The sequence below is a fragment of the Anolis sagrei genome, chromosome 10 (genome assembly GCF_037176765.1).
Source record: "Anolis sagrei isolate rAnoSag1 chromosome 10, rAnoSag1.mat, whole genome shotgun sequence".
In the NCBI taxonomy this organism is placed as follows: domain Eukaryota; kingdom Metazoa; phylum Chordata; class Lepidosauria; order Squamata; family Dactyloidae; genus Anolis; species Anolis sagrei.
In genome coordinates, this window is record NC_090030.1 from 16,817,551 (window position 1) to 16,842,670 (window position 25,120).

Consider the following 25,120-nt stretch of genomic DNA (forward strand, 5'->3'; position numbering starts at 1 on the left):
TTCTTTTTTTCCTCTTTACTTTTTTCCTCTTTGGATTAAATCAAGGAAAGACCCAGCCAACATTTTAGAAGTCATTGATTTCATAGAAAACATTGGCTTAACTCTCACAATGGAAGCAATAGATAGAAGACTGCAACTGTATATCTGCTTACCTGGGATGAAACAACCTAAACTTCAATATAGAATTATGTTTTATGTGCAAGATCTATCATCAGATGTCCAGGATTGGATTATATTATCGGAGCAGACTAAGGGGTTTAACCTTTCCTCTATAACCATTTTCATAATTGAAATCATCCCCCTAAAACAGGTTGCACTACATCCATTTCTAGCAAGAATATAATTTCCTAAAACTTGGGAACAGTCTAACACCTTGATGATGAAAGAATAGATGGTTAAGGTTGCTGAGTTGACCTAAATTTCCAAATTAGCATAGGATTCAAAGAATAAGCCAATTGGGTTTTTTTTTTTTGAAGGATTGGAAACTGTTTCTGGATTTTTTTAACAATAAGAAGTTAGTGATGTAATGATCTGTAATTATAGTTATTAGTACTTATAGTAGGATTATTTAGTTGAATCTATAAGTATAGAATACAGCATATGTTGCAACCTTCTCAAGCAGCCACTAGTTATTTGTTATTTATATAATTGCTTATTGTATTATATATGTGTATTGGTTTGCAACTTTGTTTGACCTCTTTGTTGTGCAAAGGGCTGCAGACCATGTGATCAGAACTGGGCTTGTTTGGGACTCAGATTCCAGTTTAGAATCAGTTTTGCTTTAGACTTCTTTGGAGATCTATGCCTTTAGAAGACTGTAGGAACAATATGATTTAGGCTTCAGTAGGAAGGGTATTCTGTACAGAAGCCACTAGACTCCATTTTGGAAGTCAGTGTGTTTGCATCAGAAGCAGTACAGTATAGTTTAGAAGTCTGTAAAAACAGAATACTTTAGAAAAGAGACTCTATTAGACTCTCAGAATAGAGAGATGCTTTGAACTTTGGACTGTTAAGATTATAAAAAAGATGTCCTGTGTTACCTGCACAGAGAAACTACTTCAAATCCTATCTGTATCTCAACCGATAAGCAATGTACCTGTATGCTGAATACATGAAGTTTGTGAGGAAATCAACTATGTTACTTTTAAAGAAGTCTACTTATTTTTGGTCTCTTGAGAGCATGATTTAAAATCAAATATATTTTATGAGAGAGAAGATATTTTTTGGACAACTGAAGAAAACACTTTGGAAACTCTGCTATATTGGTATTTTTGTGCATTGGCATATCTTTGTCCCTAACAGTTCAAAGAGATATCTAATTGTCGTTCATGAATACTAGTGGATATTTACCACTAAGGAGAAGTTAGACTAAGTATGGTGGAGGCTCCTTCTTTGGAGGCTGGATGGCTATCTGTTGGGGGTGCTTTGAATGTAATTTCCCTGCCTCATAGCAGGGGGTTGGACTGGATGGCCCATGAGGTCTCTTCCAAATCTATGATTCTATTATTCTATTCTATGTGAGTTTTTAATTCTTTTCAGGAGATTCCTGGTTTTCCCAAATTATTATGACTGCCATTTTGCTGGGGGACTCCTGTTCAGCGCCACAGCCGTTGATCTGTGGCGTTCCTCAGGGTTCCATCTTGTCCCCCTTGCTGTTTAACATCTACATGAAGCCGCTGGGTGAGATCATCCGGAGTTTCGGGGTGCGGTGTCACCTGTACGCAGATGATGTCCAACTCTGTCACTCCTTCCCACCTGCTACTAAGGAGGCCGTCGAAGTCCTGAACCGGTGCCTGGCCGCTGTAACGGTCTGGATGAGGGCAAACAAACTGAAACTAAATCCAGACAAGACAGAGGTACTCCTGGTCAGTCGCAAGGCCGAACAGGGTATAGGGTTACAGCCTGTGCTGGACGGGGTCGCACTCCCCTTGAAGGCGCAGGTTCGCAGCTTGGGTGTGACCCTGGACTCATCGCTGAGCCTGGAGCCTCAGGTTTCAGCGGTGACCAGGGGAGCATTTGCACAGCTTAGGCTCGTGCGCCAGCTGCGCCCGTATCTTGGGAAGTCTGACTTGGCCACGGTGGTACACGCTTTGGTCACATCCCGCCTCGACTACTGCAACGCTCTCTACGTGGGGCTACCCTTGAAGACGGCCCGGAAGCTTCAGCTAGTCCAGCGCGCGGCAGCCATGTTGTTAACGGGAGCAGGACGCAGAGAGCATACAACGCCCCTGCTGTCCCAGCTCCACTGGCTGCCGATTCGCTACCGGGCCCAATTTAAGGTGTTGGTGTTATCCTACAAAGCCCTAAACGGTTCTGGCCCAAAATACCTTGCAGACCGCATCTCGGCCTATGAGCCCACGAGGGCCTTGAGATCTTCCGGGGAGGCCCTTCTCTCGGTCCCGCCTGCCTCACAGGCACGTCTGGCGGGGACGAGAGAGCGGGCCTTCTCGGTGGTGGCCCCCCGGCTGTGGAACACCCTCCCTGCTGAAGTTAGACAGGCGCCCTCTTTGATGGCCTTTCGTAGGGGCCTGAAAACATGGCTCTTCGAGCAGGCCCTCAACTGAGTGTATCTTGAACGACTCTGGAATGGACTAGGACTATGAATTTTGGCTATGACCCCAGGACCTGACGAAGCGGATTTTTAGTATAAGTATATGTTATGTTTGTATTGTCTGGTTCGTGTTGTCTTGACTTATTGTACACTGTTCTTTTTGTTGCTGTTCACCGCCCCGAGTCGCCCTCGGGCTGAGAGGGGCGGTCAATAAATGCAAATAATAAATAAATAAATAAATAAATAAATTTTCCAAAAGGTTATGGGACCAGTGGTTTTCCAAAAGGTTATGATCTCTAACAAAGTCATGCCTTTCCAATAGTATGACCCCCATATGTGCAGGAAGCATTTCCTAAATGTACTGTGGAAACAGGAAACCATGAATAATAGTGATCCCCATTGAAATGAATGACTTCCCACTGAAGTTACAATAGGATGTAACAAAATTCCTGGAGAAGTATCCACTCCAGGAATTTGCTAAATTTTCCAGGGTAATTCTATGCTAAATAAATTACAACTAAGATGGAACTTCCAGGGAATTTATACGACAATGTGCCTTTGCATTTTTGCAAATATTGACAATGCCTCCTCTCTCCCGTAACTTGTTTTTCCTTTACCATCTAACCTTAAATTATATGACTGAACTCCCCAGGGCTTTCTCTCAGCTAACATTTTCTTTTCAGAGCTGCTTAAATATAGATGAGGTCGGCCTGACACAAAAAGACACAATTATTTAGCTCTTTCTTATTGACGAAATTATCACAAGGGCTGCAAAGGCAGCACTTTATAGATGATAAATAGCCTGGGAGTCTACGCTAAAGAAAAACACCTTGACCTTTACTTGGTTTCCAAATGACTTCTCTGATGGCAGGAAGCCGTTTGCTTCTTTAGTCTCCCATGAACTTCAAGGATGCTCTTTATTAATCACCAGCCGACCAAATATACCACAAGAAAAGCACCACACAAACAGCGACTGCGAAAAGAGAATTGGCAGAGTAGACTCTCTCAGTGGTTTGTCTTGGAAACAATGGCATAAATTTTGGAGTGAAAGCCTTCCTCGGCACAACTCTTTTAGGAACATCCAGTGTAAAGAGTCCAAAAATGAAAGCATTTTGTATCGAAAACTGCAGTTGGTGCAAAGGTCGGTGGCCAGATTACTAACTGGAGCTGGTTATAGAGAGCATATCATGCCCCCAACTCCGCTGGACCAGCCATGTTGTCCGGCTGCCCGACCACCATCTCCCAAAGCAGTTGCTCTACTCCGAACCCAAGAACGGAAAACGGAATGTTGGTGGACAGGAAAAGAGATTCAAAGCCAACCTTAAAAACTCTGGCATAGACACTGAGAACTGGGAAGCCTTTGCCCTTGAGTGCTCTAGTTGGAGGTCAGCTGTGACCAGCAGTGCTGCAGAATTTGAAGAGGCACAAATGGAGGGTGAAAGGGAGAAATGTCCCACTTTACCTATAGAATGAAAACACTTTTCCCCTCCTCATCTATATAAATAAAAATGTAATGTTCGTTTGTGGGATTAATATAACTCAAAAAACACTGGACACTACACCCCTATCAGGCCAACAAGTGACCATCACTCATAAAACACTGAAAAACACAGTAGATGAGACTTAAAAAGCCAAAAAATAAAAAATACATTACAACGCATGTGCAAAACCACATATATACTCACACACACACACACACACACACATATACACATATACACAAATATATACACACACAAAACACATCTACACAGGTTGGGCCACAGCAACGTGTGGCAGGGGGCAGCTAGTCCCTAATAAAATACATATTTTTTTAAAAAAAGCAGCTGCACCGGTGCCGATGAGTTTTTCGGGCCCAATTCAAAGGTACTCTCATTTTTAATGTATGGACCCTGGCACCATTACCCCATTTCTATATCAGGTCTGGGGAACCTGTGGCCTTCCAAATATTAATAAAGTGCTGCTCCCAGGATCATTCACCAAAGGCCAAAGAAATGGTGGGAAGTGGAATCCAATATGGAATATTGCAGCACCTTGAAGAGCTCATTTAAAACTTGCTTTAATATTTGGAATGCATCTACATCAGGCATGGGCAAACTTTGGAGAGATGTTTTGGAATTCGCCTCCCACAATCCCTAACAGCCTACCCAAAACTCCTGGATGGCTGATGTTTGCCCAAGCCTGATCTTTTACTTATGCAGGTAATTTATTAATGCTGATGTGGCTCTAATGCTTTGGAATCATGGGAGTTGTAGTTTTCCAAAAGCTTTCGCTTTCTCTGCCAAAGACTCCTGGTTCTTGACCAAATTACAAATACCAGGGTCCCATAGCACTGGGGCATGGCCATTGAAATGGTTTCAAACAGCATTAATTCAGTGTAGATACACCTTTTGTCCTTTTTCCCCACTTTTCTATTGGAAAACAAACTGTTCAAAAGGGATGGCTGCAACTAATGCAATTCATTTTAGTACTGGTAAAGATAAAGGTTTTCCCCTGACATTAAATCCAGTCGTGTCCAACTTTGGGGGGTTGGCTGCCTCCATTTCTAAACCAAAGAGCCGGTGTTGTCCATAGACAACTCTAAGGTCATGTAGCTAGCATGGAGTGCCATTACCTTCCCGCTGGAGCAGTACCTATTGATCTACTCACATTAGCATGTTTTATTTATTTATTTATTTGCGATATTTCTATATTGCATTTCCCAGAGACAACTCAAGGTGGCTTACAAATTGGCAGCAATTTGATGTCATAACAGTCATAAAAATACTATTAAAACATTTAAAACAACATTATAAAAACCCATACAAAAAACATTATATCTATATAATGTGGGTTAACCGCTCTGAGTCACCAAATGGCTGAGAAGAGCGGTATACAAGTAAAGTAAATAAATAAATAACCTCTGAGCTGCTAAACTTGTTGACCCAAAAGGTCACAGGTTCGAATCCGTGGAGCGATGTGAGCTCCCGCTGTCAGCCCCAGCTTCTGCCAACCTAGCAGTTCAAAAACATGCAAATGTGAGAAGATCAATAGGTACCGCTTTGGAGGGAAGGTAACAGCGCTCCATGAAGTCATGCTGGCCACATGACCTTGGAGGTGTCAACGCTGGCTCTTCATCTTAGAAATGGAGATGAGTACCACACCCCAGAGTCGGACACGACTGGACTTAATGTCAGGGGAAAACTTATATATATATAATCACCAATGTCTTCTTGTTGAACTCCTTTTCCAGAAGCATCATCTAAGCTGTTCCATGTTTCACTCTTTCATTATTCCATGTTTCTTTATTACACTGCATTTCCAAAGACTTGTTCAATGAGCCAGTTTTTGAACTGCTAGTTTGGCAGAAGCTGGGGCTAACAGCAGGAGATCATCTTGCTCCTTAGATTCAAACTGGTGACCTTTTGTTCAGCAAGTTCAGCAGCTCAGTGGTTTAAATGGTGGCTCCAGCTAATGAAAATGCAATTCATTTCAGCACTGAATATGATGCTATTATATATTATATAAATGAATGGTCAAACCTGTCTATAATATACACTTCACCCAAAAGAGCGCTGCTAATTATCCAGAGTTTTCTGATATTCCCCTTTCCCGCTTTTCATGAATTAAATTCTCCAAATCTTCAGGGCTTAAAAGGTGGTAGAGTTCCCTTGGACTCTTGAGAAGGAATGAGAAATCCTTTAAAAAAAACCCCAAATAAATGACTAATAAAACAGCTCATGAAAGCAAAGCCAAGAATGGTGGCACAATTCATCTTCGGCAGCGGGATATGCTTCCCTCAAATGATTGAAAGGAGGCAAAACACATACATCTCTTTCCCCGGATCTTGACTGAAGCCTGATTCAAAAGTGCAATATTACTGATTTAACATGAAGCGAAACACATTTTTATAATCCTTATCAAATGTTCAGTTACTGGATCAGCATAAAGTGCAGCTTATTAAAATGGATAAGAGCAGGGTTATGGGATTCACATTGTCAAGAGAAGAAAGGGGATTTAAAAGACAGATTTCTTTCATGTGTCGCTCAAATGGGATGCGGCACGCTTTGGCTGGGACAATGTGTGCGCAGCAAACTTTCAATTACGTCGGGCTCGGCAAAGAGTGCAGTCAAAGGATGCGGCTTGCAATGTCGACTTGCAACCTTCTCATCCCAAGTCCAGTGACAATGATTTACGGGACTTCATTGGATTACAGCGATGCCAAATAGTTAAAGTGCTTTTAAATGGGATGTCTTGAGAAGGCCAACGGATCACATTCTGAGAACACCCCAACCATTTTCGTTCAATGTATTAGGATCAAAGTATATGAGTTTTTCTCCTCTTCCCAACAAATCTATAAGGAGCGACTTGAAGAACTGGGTATGTTTAGCCTTGAGAGGAGATATGCTTGCTTTAAGCTTTAAGCAATCCCTCATAGCCCAAGGATGATGGTCCTCCAAGTGCAGTGTCTTGGTGGTGGGTCCGTAGGTGGCTGTGGAGCCCTATTCTTGATCCGCATGTTCTCCTGCAGTGAGGACATTGGTTTCCAGGTGGAAGGCATTCCACAGTCAGGGTTGACTTGATGCACCTTTCTCTTGGCATGTTTTTATTTATTTATATACTTATTTTTATTTACTTTATTTGTATACTGCTGTTCTCAGCCCTTAGGCGACTCACAGCGGTTAACAACAAGAACAGCAAAAATTCAATGTTACCATAACATGGTATAAAAAACAATTAACATCATAACATATTATAGAAAAGTATACAATTAACAACAATATACAATTAACACCAATAGCCATCCGCTAGCGTCTCATCACTAAAAACATGATCCAGATCCGTCATCTATTGTTCCATTCCTATGTTCATTACATTCATTGCACTAACTATTCAAACGCCTGCTCAAAGAACCAGGTTTTCACTTTTTTGCGGAATACCATTAATGATGGAGCTAGTCTAATGTCCATGGGAAGGGCGTTCCACAGCCGCGGGGCCACCACCAAGAAGGCCCTATCTCTCATCCCTGCCAGCCGTGCCTGGGAGGCAGGCGGGATCGAGAGCAGGGTCTCCCCGGAAGATCTCAAAGTCCTAGTGGGTTCATAGGCAGAGATGCGGTCGGATAGGTAGTTTGGGCCAGAACCGTTTAGGGCTTTAAAGGCCAACGCCAGCACTTTGAATTGAGCCCAGTAGCAAATCGGTAGCCAGTGGAGTTGGCGCAACAGGGGGGTTGTATGCTCCCTGCGCTCCGCTCCTGTTAGAATCATGGCTGCCGAGCGTTGGACTAGTTGAAGCTTCCGAGCCGTCTTCAAAGCAACCCCACGTTTTTCCCTTTCACCCTCCATTTTTGCCTCTTCGAATTCTGCAGCACTGCTGGTCATAGCTGACCTATGATGGCCAAGTTTAAATATTTGAAATGCAGTCATAAGGAAGAAGAAGCAGGCTTTTTTTCTCCTGCCCTGGAGACTAGGACTCAATCTATATTTTAAAAAACGTAATGTTTGTTTGTGGGATTAACATAACTCAAAAACCACTGGACGAATTGCCACCAAATTTGGCCACAAGACACCTACTAACCCAAGGAGTGACCATCACTTCAAAAAAATAGATTTTGTCATTTGGGAGTTGTACTTGTGGGATTTATAGTTAACCAACAATCAAAGAGCATTCTGAACTCCAGCAATGATGGAATTGAAAAAAGCATGGCATACAGGCCTCCCATGACCAACAGAAAACACTAGAAGGGTTTGGTGGACATTGACCTTGAGTTTGGGAGTTGTAGTTGTGGGATTTATAGTTAACCTACAATCAAAGAGCATTCTGAACTCCAGCAATGATGGAATTGAAAAAAGCATGGCATACAGGCCTCCCATGACAAACGGAAAACACTAGAAGGGTTTGGTGGACATTGACCTTGAGTTTGGGAGTTGTAGTTGTGGGATTTATAGTTAACCTATAATCAAAGAGCATTCTGAACTCCAGCAATGATGGAATTGAACCAAGCATGGCATACAGGACTCCCATGACCAATGGAAAACACAAAGGGTTTGGTGGACATTGACCTTGAGTTTGGGAGTTGTAGTTCACCTACATCCAGAGAGCACTGTGGACTCAAACAATGATGGATCTGGACCAAACTTGGCACGAATATTCTGTATGCCCAAATATGGAGTTTGGGGAAAATAGACCTTGACATTTGGGACTTGTAGTTACTGAGATCTATAGTTCACCTACAATCAAAGAGCATTCTCAACCCCACCAATGACAGAATTAGGCAAACTTCCCACGCAGAATCCCCATGACCAACAAAAAATACTTAAGGCCACCCAGTCCAACTCCCTTCACCAGGGCAAGAAAACGTAATCAAAACCCTCCTGACAAAGAGCCTTCCAGCCACAGATATAGATATTAGGGCTGGGCGGTTTCGTTCATTAATTTCGTAATTCGTTATTGATTCGTATTTAAATTAGCTTACGATCCGATATTGAGCCATGCAAGAGCAACTAAAAATCGAAACGAATTTTTCAATTTATTTCATAATTGTTTCGTAATTGGTTCGAAATCGTTTCGAAATCGTTTCGAAATCGTTTCGTTATTATTTCCGTATGTCTGGTGCAAGTTTTATAGTTGTTGTTTGTTTTATCAGTGATAAAAAAAATAAATTATCGCACCAACAGTCAACAACAGAGGGAGAGGGAAGCTTCAGAAGTTCCCCCTGTCCCATTTGGAGGTTTTTTTAGCATATTGCGCAATCGCGTCGCCATTAACGAATCAATTCAAAATTTACGAAATTTCGTAAATAACGAATTTTTTTTAAAGCAAAATTCGGAATTCTTTTAAAAAACTAAACACAATGGACCCTCTAAAAACGAAACGAGTTTAGAAACAAATTTTTCTGTTGTTACCCAACCCTAATAGATATATATGATTCACACACAGAGAGATATAGTATCCTCTAGGCCTGGGTAACAACGCAAAAATTTGTTTCTAAAATCGATTTGTAATTGGGGTGTTTTTTTGTTTCGATATTTAAAATAATTACAAAATTTTCCCTTAAAAAAGTTCAGTATTTACAAAATTTTGTAAATATTTACAAAACATTTTGTAAAGATGGCACCCTTTTTTTTCAATATTTTTAAAATATTTTTTAATTTAATTATTAATTTAGTAGAATAGGGAGGAGAAATTATTATTAAGGAGGGAAGGCAGGCACTCACTATGGCGGGCCCTCTCGCTCGCCGCTCGCCCTCTCGCTCGCCCTCTCGCTCGCCCTCTCGCCCTCTCGCTCGCCCTCTCGCTCGCCGCTCGCCCTCTCCTCCTCCTCCTCCTCTTTCAGGCTCTGCCTCTGACTGGCTAAGAGAGGAGAGAGAGGAGAGCTCCCAGCAAGCATCGCCAGGCGGCCATCTTATGTATTTCCGAAATGGACGGAAATACAAAAATTTTTGGCGCCTGCCGTTTCGATATTTAAAAACACTTCCGGGTTTAAAAATGTTTTGTAATCGTTTTGTAAATGCTAAAATTAACGAATATTTAACGAATTACAAAATTAACGACCGAAACCGCCCAGGCCTAGTATCCTCCCTATGACTCCCCCTCAGATCTTGATCCATGGCCCTCATCATATCTCCTCTCAGCCTTCTCTTCTGCAAGCTAAACATGCCCAGCTCTTTAAACCGCTCCTCATAGGGCTTGTTCTCCAGACCCTTGATCATTTGAGTCGCCCTCCTCTGGACACATTCCAGCTTGTCAACATCTCCTTTCAATTGCGGTGCCCAGAACTGGACAGAGTGTGATTCCAGGTGTGGTCTGACCAAGGCAGACCTAGGCACTAGGCTCTTATTTATGCAGGCCAACAACAAAGATTACAACTCCCTTTAATCCCATGGCCAACCCATGGGGATGGATACTAGAACCTGTAGTTCAAAATATAAGGAGTGCAAAGGTTCTCTCCATCCAAAATGCCCTCCTCCAGATTTAAAGATGCAAAGATACAGAATGGGGGACGCCTGGCTCGAGAGCAGTACGTGTGAAAAAGATCTTGGAGTCCTCGTGGACAACAAGTTAAACATGAGCCAACAATGTGATGTGGCAGCAAAAAAAGCCAATGGGATTTTGGCCTGCATCAATAGGAGCATAGTGTCTAGATCTAGGGAAGTAATGCTACCTCTCTATTCTGTTTTGGTTAGACCACATCTGGAATATTGTGTCCAGTTCTGGGCATCACAATTCAAGAGAGATATTGACAAGCTGGAATGTGTCCAGAGGAGAGTGACTAAAATGATAAAAGGTCTGGAGAACAAGCCCTATGAGGAGCGGCTAAAGGAGCTGGGCATGTTTAGCCTGAAGAAGAGAAGGCTGAGAGGGGATATGATAGCCATGTATAAATATGTGAGAGGAAGCCACAGGGAGGAGGGAGCAAACTTGTTTTCTGCTTCCTTGGAGACTAGGACGCAATGGAACAATGGCTTCAAACTACAAGAGAGGATATTCCATCTGAACATGAGGAAGAACTTCCTGACTGTGAGAGCTGTTCAGCAGTGGAACTCTCTGCCCCGGAGTGTGGTGGAGGCTCCTTCTTTGGAAGCTTTTAAACAGAGGCTGGATGGCCATCTGTCAGGGGTGATTTGAATGCAATATTCCTGCTTCTTGGCAGGGGGTTGGACTGGATGGCCCATGAGGTCTCTTCCAACTCTTTGATTCTAAAGGATAATGATTGGGAGAACCGACTCGCATATTTTATTGTCTCTCTAAAAACATGTAACAGCGTATGCTTTCTGAACCATTTCACTTCCATGATAATATTGCCCTTTGCCAAGGTTTTAATTTAGTCAGTTGCGGATTCTGCAGAAATTTTATGCATGACATCGTTGACTAATTATGGATGTTGTGCTTTTTTAACCGTATGAAATGGGGAGCCCGGTGCCAAATATGGGCTTTACTGATGCATAGTTTTATATGTAAAGGAGATAATACATAGATTATGATACCCCAGATGGGTGTAAATGATACTATCTCACACATTGTGCCCTTTTCTCTTGATAATATTTCAAAGCCTGCTTTTTATTAAGTTCAAAGACTTTTATTTCCTGCAACGAGATTGTTCGAAAGCCAGAAAACAACTATCGCCAGAAGTTTTACCTCTTCAGTCTACACAGGGAATTTTCACACGCAAATGAACATCAAGGTTTCTCCCCCCTTTATTTATTTTTGAACAAAAGCTTCAAAAGAATTGTAAATAAAATACAACTAGTGAGAGGCTGATATTAGACTTTCAAAGCCTTTGTTCATAGTTTCTCTCTTTAAAAAAATCTACTTTCAGCTTGGTTGTAGATTGTTAACTCAATTGTTTATGAGATGTCAAATATCAAAAGGCAGGAAATCCAAAATCCACAGTCATCTGGAATTTGGAGAGATAAGGGGAAAAAAGACTAAAAGTGGCCCTACAGTGGCATCAGGTGTTATCATAAGCATATAATGTTGTTGTTCATTCGTTCAGTCGTCTCCGACTCTTCGTGACCTCATGGACCAGCCCATGCCAGAGCTCCCTGTCGGCCATCACCACCCCCAGCTCCTTCAAAGTCAGTCCAGTCACTTCAAGGATGCCATCCATCCATCTTGCATCTAATACCCACCCACCAAAAAATATGGCTAGTTTGCCAACTGTCTGGAGAAAGACCAGTTTGACACCACTTTAACTGCCGTGGCTATGGAATTCTGGGAATATACTTTGGTGAGGCCCCAGCACTCTTTGGCAGAGAAACCGAGAAACCTTATGAAGCTACAACTCTCATAATTGCATAGCATTGAACCATAGGAGTTAAAGCAGGCAGGCATGGGCAAACCCAGACACATGGCCTAGGTGGGCCCCCCTTTTCTCAGGCCCTCCTCTCTCACACTATCCTATCCTTCTCTCTTTCCTTCCTCCTTCCCTCCCTTCCTCCCCTCCCTCTTTCTCCCTCCCTCCTTCGTTCCCTTCCACCCTTATCTCCTTCCTTTCTTTCCTCCCTCCTTCCCTCTCTCCCTCTTTCTACTTTCTTCCTTCCCTTTTGCCTTTCCTTCCTTCTCTCTTTCCTCCCCCCTTTCTTCCCTCACTCCTTCTTTCTCCCCCCTCCATTCCCTTCCACCTTTACATCCTTCCTTCCTGCTCTTTGTTCCTCTTTCCCTTCCTTCCTTCCTTCCTTCCTTCCTTCCACCCATCCATCCATCCATCCATCCATCCTTCTCTTCCTCCCTTCCTTCCTTTTCTTTTTCCTTCCTTCTTCCATTCCACCCTTTCATCCTTCCTTCCTTCTCTTTCATTCCTCCTTTCCATCCATCCTTCTCTTCCTCCCTCCCTCCCTTCCTTCCTTTTCTTTTTCCTTCTTCCTTCCCTCCCTTCCTCGCCTCCCTCTTTTTCCCTCCCTCCTTCGTCCCCTTCCACCCTTATCTCCTTCCTTCCTTCCTTCCCTCTTTCCTCCCTCCTTCCCTCTCTCCCTCTTTCTACTTCCTTCCTTCCCCTTTGCCTTTCCTTCCTTCTCTCTTTCCTCCCTCCCTTTCTTCCCTCTCCTTCTTTCTCCCCCCTCCATTCCCTTCCACATTTACATCCTTCCTTCCTTCACTTTTGTTCCTCCTTCCCTTCCTTTCTTCCTTCCTTCCTTCCATCCATCCATCCATCCATCCTTCTCTTCTTCCTTTCCTTTTCCTTCCTTCTTCCCTTCCACCCTTTCATCCTTTTTTCCTTCTCTTTCATTCCTCCCTCCCTTCCTTCCTTCCTTCCTTCCTTCCATCCATCCATCCATCCATCCTTCTCTTCCTCCCTCCCTTTCTTTTCTTTTTCCTTCCTCCTTCCCTTCCACCCTTTCATCCTTCCATCCATCCATCCTTCTCTTCCTCCCTTCCTTCCTTTTCTTTTTCCTTCCTCTTTCCCTTCCGCCCTTCCATCCTTCCATCCATCCATCCATCCATCCATCCATCCATCCTTCTCTTCCTCCCTTCCTTCCTTTTCTTTTTCCTTCCTCTTTCCCTTCCGCCCTTTCATCCTTCCCTCCCTCCCATTTGTCTTTCTCTCTCTCTTTCCTTCCTCCTTACCTCCATCCTTTCCATCCTTACTCCTTCCCTCTTTCCATTCTTCCCTTTCTCCCTTTCATCCTTCCTTCCTTTCCTCGTTCCTCCCTCCTTTTCTCTCTCCATCTTTCTCCTTCCATCCTCCCCTCCCCTTCCTTCCTTCCTTCCTTCCTTCCTTCTCTCTTTCCTTCCTCCTTCCCTTCCTTCCTTCCATCACTGGACAGCCAAACCTCTTAGAAGGAAGTGCTAGCATGCAGTCTCTAAATTGCCCAACTTAAAGTGTATCCAATTCAATTAATTTTACAGTATAGCTGCAACACAGTTACAAGGACATAAGTAAGGTTGCACTTACCACACTTATCCTAAAGTAGTAATACTCCAGACTAGCCCTGGAGATGGCTTACCTTCATTGTTTCTCTCCTTTACCATTGCACACTGGTTCTCAGCCTGTAGGTCCCCAAATGTTTTGACCTTCAACTCCCAGAAATCCTAATAGCTGGTAAACTGGCTGGGATTTCTGTAAGCTGTAGGCCAAAACACCTGGGGACCCACAGGTTGAGAACCACTGTCATTGCAATTGAAATCCCCCAACATCGTCACCTTTCCTTTGAAGTAAAGGAGCAATAATTTGTATGGTATTTTTTTCACCTTTTCCAACCCCACCATATCCTTTTAGAAATAAGGCAACTGCAACTAGATGTGCCCTCTTAATATCTAAATTCTATTAGAAGCGAATGAAAAGCAAAATTCTAACACTGCACTGATGTTTATTTATTTGTTTATTTATTTATTTACTGCCTTTGTATACCGCCTTTCTCAGCCAGAGTCCACTCAAGGCAGTTCACAATCGCCAGCGATTCAATGCCATAATAATATCAGGATTCAGTTAAAAACAATTATAAAACAGTTATAGAAACAGTTCAACATTAAAAACATAAAAACAATAATATCTATAAAACAAATCCTCAACGTCTCCTTACTGAAAACGTGATCCAATTACATTGTCAAACATTCAATGATTCATTTTCGTCTAATTATGCTCCAGTAGTAAAAGCCTGCTCGAAAAGCCAGGTCTTGATCATCTTGCGGAATGCTAGAAGGGAGGGAGCTGATCTTATATCCCTGGGGAGGGCATTCCATAGCCGAGGGGCCACCACTGAGAAGGTCCTGTCTATTGTCCCTGCCAAATGCATCTGCAAGGAAGGCGGGATCAAGAGCAGGGCCTCCCCAGACGATCTTAAAGTCTTAGATGGTTCATAAGGAGAGATATATTCGGATAGGTAAGCCAGACCAGCACCGTTTAGGGCTTTATAAGCTAAAGCCAGCACTTTGAATTGTGCCCGGTAGCAGACTGGCAGCCAGTGGATCTGGGACAACAGAGGAGTTGTGTGCTCCCTGTGTGCCGCTCCCATTAGCAGCATCACTGGACCATCTGGAGCTTCTGGATAGTCTTCAAAGGCAACCCCACGTAGAGAGTGCTGCAGTAGTCTATACAGGATGTAACCAGAGCGTGGACTACCGTGGCCAAGTCAGGCTTCCCAAGCAGGCCTGAATTCTCACTAAAGGTGAAAATGACTGAACTCTGGCTATTGTACTTTGGATGTATCATAAGATGATACTGGAAAACAGGATGGTGCTTATAAAAATGGAGAGGGCTATGGGAAAGATGGGGCTGCAGTACAGTTGGGTTGATGGAAGAAAGCCCCATTGCCTGAGTTTGCAACAACCAAACAAGGCAACTGGTGACCAGGGCTTTTGGAGATCACTCCTATGCAGGGTTGCCATAATTCAAAGTCAGCGTGATGACAAATAAGAATAGCAACAACTAGGAAAGTGACAGTGCACATTGGTTAATGATGTGTTGGATGCACAGCAAAGAGGAAAAAACACTGAGTACTGGATACCTTCTGGTGCAACATCTGCAAAAATATTTACATTAGCAAAGCAAAAGGATTCCAACCTCACAAGGTGAAGTTTGTGTGCTGCTTCCAGTATATGCTTCCTCACTGATGCAAATAGATGCTCACAAATATCAAGCAACAACCCTTACAAAGCATCTTTTCTTTATTTATCCTGGGTGGGGGGTGGGGGTGGGGATAAGGTTAAATTTCAGCAAGGCATTTTTTAAGATGCTGATGAAATCCTTCCCCCTCCTCCTTTTTATTTTGTTCCAAAATATTGATTTTCTTTTGGTAATGGAATAGAGGAATTCCTTGAGACATGGAGCACAATATCAATCATGCAATTTATTCTGACATTGAGCTGAATGCAACTCCTGGCATTGCAGAGGAAGATACTTCTGAAGGTGACAACCTTCCCTCTAACAAGCATTTGCAGCACAGAATAAAATAGATGTCACCAGTCATTGTTTTACATTGAACATTGTAAGAGGTTTGAGGGCCAGGCTGCTATATCCATATATGCCAGATACTTATTTATTTCATGTCAAAAGCATTGCATACATAAGTATAAATCTGATTAAAAAAATAGAAGGAGCACAAGCGGTTAAATAATTTTTGACCAAAACTGGACAACAGTGACTGCACTGTCTGTAGCTTTCAATAATTCCTCCTCTGTACATGAGGCAGGACATTGTGGGCAAGCATACAGGTGCAGAGCTGTTTGTTCTGCTCCACAGTCGCACAAGGTAGAGGATTATTTTAGGTAGTTCCATTTTGCCAGGTTGTCTTTTGATCTGCCCACTCCACTTCTGAGTCTGTTTAGTGACTTTCAAGTTGCCCATTCTTGGTTTGCCCCTGGAGGAAGACCCTCATGGGGGGCCATCCAGTTGAGATTTCCTGGTCTAGCTGCCCAGAGGGATACCCTTGCTGTTGCTGGGGGCATGTCAAGAGGAGTGGTAGTTCTCATAAAGCTTTTCCTTGATTTGAGTCTACTGGGAGGAGGCTGGTAGCCATGTAGTGGATGGCTTTCAGAGTGTTCAACCTTATTTCTCTCACATTTAGCAGCAATTTCCCATCGCACATCGGGGGGGGGGGGGGGGGGGGCAATGCCAGCTAGCTTGTAGAGTCAAATCAACAGGTGTAGATTTGAGACATCCTGTGATTGTTCTGCATGTTTTGTTCAGTGCTATGTTCACCTGTTTGGTGTGAACAGACTTATGCCAAACAGGGCAGGCATACTCAGCAGTTGAGTAAGACAAGACCAGGGCTGATGTTCTTATTAATTTTGGGCTGCACCCCATGCACTGCTAGTAAGTTTCCACACAATGTTATTGCATGCAGCTTGGTGTTCATGCAGTGTTTCCTAAATGTTAGTGTTCGATCTAAGGTGGAAACAGTGTTTGAGCTCTTGGCCTTCCCAGGTAACTTTTAATTTATTTATTATTTATTTACAGTATTTATATTCCAGCCTTCTCACCTTGCAGGGGACTCAGGGCAGATTGCAATGCACATATACATGGAAAACATTCAATGCCATAGACATACAACATATATAGACAGACACACAGAAGCTATTTAACTTTCCAGCTTCATGAGGGTATGTTCACATTCCAGCCACCGGGGAAGCTGTCACTTCACCGTCCACTTGTGGCACCAATGGAGTACTTCCTCATTCTTTTGTACACTGCTGGAGATTTTTATGGCGTCGTACATTAGTTAAATTAGCCTCCCCACATAAGTGTTACCTAAATTTCCTACCTGACAGATGCAACTGTCTTTCGGGCTGTAAAGGTGTAAAGGTCAACAGAAAGCTAGAGCTTACTCCAACCTGGGCTGCTTCAAACTCATGACCTTTCAGTCAGTAGTGATTTTAATACAGCTGACCTCCAACCAGCTGCGTTACAACCTGGTCCAGTTTACTGTTGGCTTCAGGGTTCTGTAGGTTTTTTTTTTTTTTGTCATGTCAGGAGTGACTCCTGGTGTGAGAGAATTGGCCGTCTGCAAGGACGTTGCCCAGGGGACGCCTGGATGAATTGATGTTTTTATCATCCTTGTGGGAGACTTCTCTCATGTCCCCGCATGAGGAGCTGGAGCTGATAGAGGGAGCTCATCCGCCTCTCCCGGATTTGAACCTGTGACCAATTGTTGGTCTTCAGTCCTGCCAGCACAGGGGTTTAACCCACTGTGTCACCGGGGGCTCCAAGGTTCCGTAGGTGAAAAGCACACATTTGTGTCTTGGCAGAGTTAAGCTTCAGGTGGTAATCTTTGCAGTAGCTGGAGAGATCTTTCAAGGCATTAGTAAGTTGGTTTTCACCTGTTTCAAAGTCTTTTGCTTGTGTTGTTAGGCCAAGTTCATCAGCACATATAAAGCATATTTATGTATGCCATATACTTATAAATGAATATAACTTCCTTGGTTGCTCTTCTAGCAACTAATGTCAAAGCAGCTGAGACATCACTATGTATGCAGCTGAGAAAACATAGGATCAATGAATCATATAATCAATAAAACAATGCTTCTTGTTCTCGTTGTATGCCTTAAAGTCATTTCCAAGTTATGGAGGCTCTAAGGTGAACCTATCACAGGGTTTGATAGACAAGATTTATTCAAAGGGGATTTATCTTTGTCTCCTTTAGAGGCTTAGAGAGTATGACTTACTTAAGGTCACCCAATGGCTGAAAGGGGATTCAATCCCAGATTTCTAGAATCATATTCCAATGATCAAACCACTCCAATACATTAGCTCTGAAACAATGCAAAAAGTCCCCACTGTGATAATCAAAAGCAAGATTTAAGAGCTTGGCCACATGTCATATTAATATGGCAACAAGCATGGAATAAATGGTTGGCTTCTTTTACTAAATGTTGGACCTGTCATGCAACCAATAGTTTCTTGTACCATATGATGTGGCTGTGCTCATTGCTTACTCCTTCTTGGGAGGATGCATTGCAATGTATTAAGTTTGTAATTCTTGTAATAAGATGGCCTAAATACCCTTTAGGCACAAGATCCTCTCTGATTTTGGAAGCTAAGTAGGGTCAGCTTTAGTTAATACTTGAATGGGAGGCTGCCAATGAATGCCAGGTGTGACAGGCTTTATTTCGGAGGAAGGAACTGGCAAAGCCACCTCTGAGCTGGCTAAGAAAAGCCGATGAAATTCATAGGGTCATCATAATTCGACAGGTAGCTTAACTTACTTACTTAGGCGATCCCTCATTGTCTGAGTATGATGGCCTTCCAAGTCTAGTTTCTTGGTAGTGGATACATAGGTGACTGTGGATCCCTATTCTTGACCCACATGTTCTTCCACGTTGAGGACATTGGTTTCCAGGTGGAAGGTGGTCCTGCTCAGGGTTGGCTTGACATGCCTTCCTCTTGGCACATTTCTCCCTTTCACCCTCCATTTGTACCTCTTCGAATTCCACAGCACTGCTGGTCACAGCTGACCTCCAGTTAGAGCACTCAGGGGCCAGGGCTTCCCAGTTCTCAGTGTCTATGCCAAAGTTTAGAAGGTCGAGTTTAAACCCATCTTTAAATCTCATTTCTGGTCCACCAACATTCTGTTTTCCATTCTTGAGTTGGGAGTATAGTAACTGTTTTGGGAGATGGTGAATGGGCATTCAGACAATGTGACCGGTTCAGCGGAATTGATGACGTAGAAGCATCACTTCAATGCCAGACACACACAATCTGTGTGTGTATGTATGTATGTATGTATGTATGTATTATTATTATTATTATTATTATTATTAACATTATCATTATTTGAAATGCAACAAGATGAGTTCACAGCAAACAAGATCACTCTGCTGGCTGTTGTATTGGATCACACGTCGGACACTTCCCAAGAGTCTAGGACTGTGTGATGTATCGGCGAATAATGTGTGCAGATCCCAGTAAGGTGGCCTTCTGCAGCTGGCAGATGGTAATTTTATCAGCACCTATTGTGTTTAAGTGCAGGCCAAGGTATTTAGGCATTGTACCCAGTGTGCCGATCACCAGTGGGACCACCTTGACTGGCTTGTGCCAGAGTCTTTGCAGTTAGATATTTAAATCTTCATATCATGTCAGCTTTTCCAGTTGTTTTTCTTCAATCCTGCTGTCACCTGGGATTGTGACATCGACAATCCATACTTTGTTTTTTAACACGATTGTGGGGTCAGGAGTATTGTGCTCCAAAACTCTATCTGTCTGAATTCGGAATTATTATTATTATTATTATTAAACTTTATTTATACTCCACCACCATCTCCCCTCAGGGACTCAGGGTGGCTAACATGACAAATACAATAAACAAATGAAATACATACACCAAAATTATTCTAATTAAAATAAAAATTAAATTAAAATAATATACCACAATTTTTAAATAATATATAGACACACACAATGTAGAATTAAGCTGAAGGTTGAGTGTAATTTCAGAAAGACGATCAGCTTATACCAAGTCTCTTGACTTTCTCTTCTCCAAGGCAAACATACTTAGCTCTTCATAAGGATTCATGGTTTCCACTCCAGACCTTTGTCCGTTTTGGTCACTTGCTCTGGATAGATGTAGTTGCTAACATTGTGAAACATATGATAATAATGATGTCCTATATATTTCCCCTTCTTTTTCCCTTTTAAATAATGGAACAAATGTTGAAAACCCAATGAGCTGGCTGCATTGCAGAGAGGGAGATAATGGGAATTGTTGACAACTAGATCTCTTACATTTGCTGTGTTTGCATTCCTTTGGTCACTTTGCTTGTCCCCTTTTCTTCAATTGTTGAAACTGTGTTTAATTGAAGATTAAAGTTATTTAAATGTTAGAAATTTAGAGACAAAAATAAAGTTTAATGAGTAGAAAACAATTTTGTATTGGGGAACAGTGTCCTCATCTCTCCCCCAGTTTCATCCTAACATTAAAGGTTATGAGTTCGAAGCCAGCCCGAGTTGGAGTAGGCTTCCAACCAATTGTGTAGCCTGTTGTCGACCTTTGCAACCCAAAAGACAGTTGCATCTGTCAAGCAGGAAAATTAGGTACCACCTTGTGTGGGGAGGCTAAATTAACTAATTTATGAGGCCATAAAAAAGACTCCAGCAAAAGCATGCGGGGAATGCGGAAGTACTTCATCAGTGTCGCAGATGGATGATGAAAGCGACAGCTCCCCTGGCGGCCAGAAAAAGTTAGGTAGCCTCTATGTATGTCTGTATAAGTTGTATGTCAAATTGGCATTGAATGTTTGCCATATATGTGTACACTGTAATCCGCCCTGGGTCCCCTGCAGTGTGAGAAAGACAGAATATAAATACTGTAAATAAATAAATAAATAAATTCAGGCAAGCATTTTCCTCTTTTTCATAAGTAAAACAAATGGTATACATAAAATCATAACTAATCTAACTCATGTTAATCATATACCCTGCAAGATCAATTTACAGCTTTCAATGTTTTAATATTTTGATATTTGAGTGTTTGAAAAAAAATCACTTGGTTCTATTTACTTTTCTTACTTCTCTTCCATATGAAGGCGAATTAGCAATGCCATTTATCTTCATAATTTATTCCTTAAATTACTGTGTCTTAAGTGGCAACTTTTCAGAGGTAATTATGCAGTAGGCTTAATATTGATATTACCAGAATATGAATTTAACTAGTTTGTCCCACTGTGTTTCGGATTTGCTAATGTTCACTACTGTGCCATAATTGAATTACAGAACATTAGCGTCATGATTACTGTGATCATAAACCGCTATCAAATGCATTGGAACTCCAAACGTGGGTATTTAAAAGTCATCATAGCCTTTACATACGGCATTGTTTCATGAACTCTTTCAGCGAATAGTCTGATCATAAGATTAGATCCACATGAGTTCTCCTATATCAATTTTAATCCTGTTTGCTATTGTTGCTATTGTTCTAGGTTTTTCCCGTCTATGAACTGGGGAAGAACTTTGGAAAGTCATATGTATCATTTCCTGGTGGGCATGATGGTAGCTATACATGGGTTTTTCAGTAGGACAAGCCTTGATTTATAGCCCTAAGTCATGCCCTTTGCGCACTGTGCCAAAGGGATCTGGTTGGCTAATGTGTAGAATTGCTCTAATCTAATAGTATGCTGTCGCACGCTGGGCCTGTGCATAAGACTGTAGACAGGACATAAATTCTGTGTGCCCAATGGGACGCCGGGGCTGCCTCAGATTAAAGACCTTTGGATTTCCTTAAAACAGAGTCTTTAGATTGCTTAAAGGTTCAACAAAGTTCTTTATTAATGAAAACAAACAGGTACTTTAAGGCTTTCTTAACAGTCTATTGGCTCTCTCTCAATCTTGTCCACAGGGAACAGGCACTATCTTCATAACTATATACTAACTAATGGGGAAATCCTTAACTTTTAATCTGGGCAGTCTGTCTTTGGCTCTGTTGGCGTGGAGACCCTGCACCCGGTACCAACTGCTTCTGGCTTCCATAAGTGACCCTTACCAAGCAGAGCTTTGTAGACTTCCAGGGAAAAAGGAGTTCAGGTTTCAGTGATGGCTGACTGAAGTCCTTCAGCAAAGGAGCTGTAGGGCTGTATAACCCCGGGCAAGCTGTGGGCTATATATCTCCCCGGCCAAGCCGTAGAAGACGAAGCTTTCTACGGGAGATCCTGGTTTTATGTCCTGCATGAAAGGCTTCTCTGTGTGGACTGACCCAAAAAGGCTCCTATTCCCTCCAAAAACCCAAAAAGGGGGCGAGACCAGGGAACCTAACTATAATTGAAAGGTGGCTTGCCCTGTGATTGCAGCAAAAGAAGCCACCTATCTGCAGAGTCCCTGAAACCTAGGACTACAACAAACATTCAATGCAAAGCAAACAAAATTGGAGCTCCTGGTGCAGCTGTTCCTGCACAAATAGTATCTGGGAAATGCACCTGGGAAAAGATTTAAAGCTGGGTCAACATTTCTAGAAGGTTACCTGAAAAATTTCCTGTCTGGCACTCCAGGACTTGGGAAAGATAGCTAGCAGAAGATCTAAAGGTGTGTCAGCCTTCCTAGGAGTTTATTCACAAGTCTTATTTTCTAGCCCTACAGGATGTGGAAAATGTAGCAAACAGAAGAGATAAGGCTGGGCCAATATTTTGAGGTTACCTGAGAGTTTTCTTCTCTAACATCCCAAGGAAACTTAGCTGGCGGAAGATCTAAAGGTGTGTCAGCCTTCCTAGGAGTTTACTCACGAGTCTTATTTATAATAATAATAATAATAGTAATAATAATAATATTACTAACAGCACTCCATGCAGTCATGCTGGCCACATGAACTTGGAGGTGTCTATGGATAATGCCGGCTCTTCGGCTTAGAAATGGAGATTAGCACCACACCCCAGAGTCAGACATGACTAGACTTAATGTCAGGGGACAACTTTTACCTTTTTAATAATAATAATAATAATAATAATAATAATAATAATAATAATAATAATTTATTTATATTCTGCTCTATCTCCCCGGGGGGACTCAGGGTGGTTTCCAAGCAAACAACATCAAAACATACAGAGTCACAACATGAACAAAAAAATAACAGTAACATCAACATAAGCATGGAATTACCCAACAACACATAAATATTAAAAGAAAAAATCCTGCCTACTCTTCATGTCTATTTGTTAGGGCATGGAAAAGGAATGGTTCAGGACAATTAAAAAGGCTGGGTTAAGATTGATACAAATTTAAATAAGATGGGACCGGCATTTGGGTACAGTACTATAATAGGTAAACAACAAAAGCGGGTATGGGCTATTTCCAGGGGCCTGTTAGGAGAATGACCAGGTTAATATATAGAGGGCTAGGTCGTATCCAGACAATGTCTGGGCTTAGCTAGCACTGGTCACTCTCGAAGATTTGTTGAAACCAAACAACATCATATCTTCATACTTTTGACTCATGTCTTGGCTCTTCTGATCCTCAGTTAGAATTTTGGGCTCCAGCCATGTACCTGTAACCCTTTTCTGGACTTTGTTTGTAACCTGAACAGTTGACTGCAAATTCTGGACTGACTTCCTGGTTTCATTTATGAACCAGGACTTTGTTTGTATTCCTGACAAACAAAAAGAGGGGAGGAATGGGGCCTGTCTTATTTCCCTTGGAAGGGCATTCCAGAGGTGGGGGGCCACCACCAAGAAGGCCCTCTCTCTTGTCCCCACCAACCGTGCTTGTGATGGAGGTGGGAGCGAGAGGAGGGCCTTTCCGGAGGATCTTAGAGTTCATGCCGGCTCATAGATGGAGATGCGATTATGAAGATAGGCAGGGCCCGAACCGTTTAGGGCTTTAGAAGTCATTACCTGCACCTTGAACTTGGCTCGGCAACTTACCGGCAACCAAAGAAGCTGTTTTAATAGGGGCATTGTATACTCCCTATAATTTCCTCCAGTAAGGAGCCTGGCTGTCGCTCGTTATATCAGTTGTAATTTCCAGGCCATCTTCAAGGTCAGCCCATGTAGAGTGCATTGCAATAGTCCAATCTGGATGTAACCAAGGCATGGACCACCCTGGCCAAATCAAACTTCATGAGGTATGGTTGCAGCTGGCCAAAAATTTGAGTTGTGCAAAGGCCACCACCGACACCTGAGCATCAAGCAACAGCATTGAATCCAGGAGAACCCCCAAGCTATTTACTTGGCCTCCAGAATGTGGAAAATGTAGCAAGGAGAAGAGCTAAAGCTGGGCCAATATTTTGAGGTTACCTGAGAGTTTTCTTCTCTAGCATCCCAAGGAAACATAGGTGTCAGAAGATCTAAAGGTGTATTGGCCTTCCTAGGAGTTTACTCATGAGTCTTATTTTCTAGTCCTCCAGGACATGGAAAATGTAGCAAGCAGAACAGCTAAAGAGCTAAAGCCGGGCCAATATTTTGAGGTTACCTAAGAGTTTTCTTCTTCAGTATCCCAAGGACAAAAGATATAAAGCTGCGTCAAGATTTCTAGAGACTTTCACGAGTTTTCTTTTCTAGTATCCTCAGACCTCAGAAACGTATCTAGTGGAACAATTATAATAATATAACAATGATAAGTCAAGATCCAAAGAATGTGTGATGATATATATATATATATGTGTGTGTGTGTGTGTGTGTGTGTGTGTGTGTCATATATATGTGTGAATGCCTGATGGTGTTGAGCTCCCTATTCATCTTTGTCTTTGCATCACTTCTTAATTTGGATCCCAAATTATCTCACAATTTTATGTACAGGAAGACATGCTGGATCGCCCTAGTTGTCCTTTGGGCCATGGGAGGGGAACACTAGGAAGCATCAAAACAGGTTGTATAGAAAGAGAGAAGGGAAGGAGGTGGAGCTACATCTGGTGAAGCGTTATTCTCTGCCAGATTAATGTATGATCTCCTAAACGAGGAAGGATGATGCAGGAGCTGCAGCTGAACCATTCTAAGTTGGCAGTCTCAAACTGATCCACAAAAACACCAACAGACTGCAGTGAAGAAGTCCAGTCCTTAGTGCTTTGTATACACAAACCCTCAGCTATGCATCACATGGTGTGGTTAGTTATCATTGTTGTTTGAAATGGCACACAGTGGATTCTGTTTCTGTTCTCGCTGAAGTGTAGTGGCAGCCAAGAGCAAGACACTTGGCATTCATGATCCATTAATGTACAGTATCAGATCTCTGCAAAC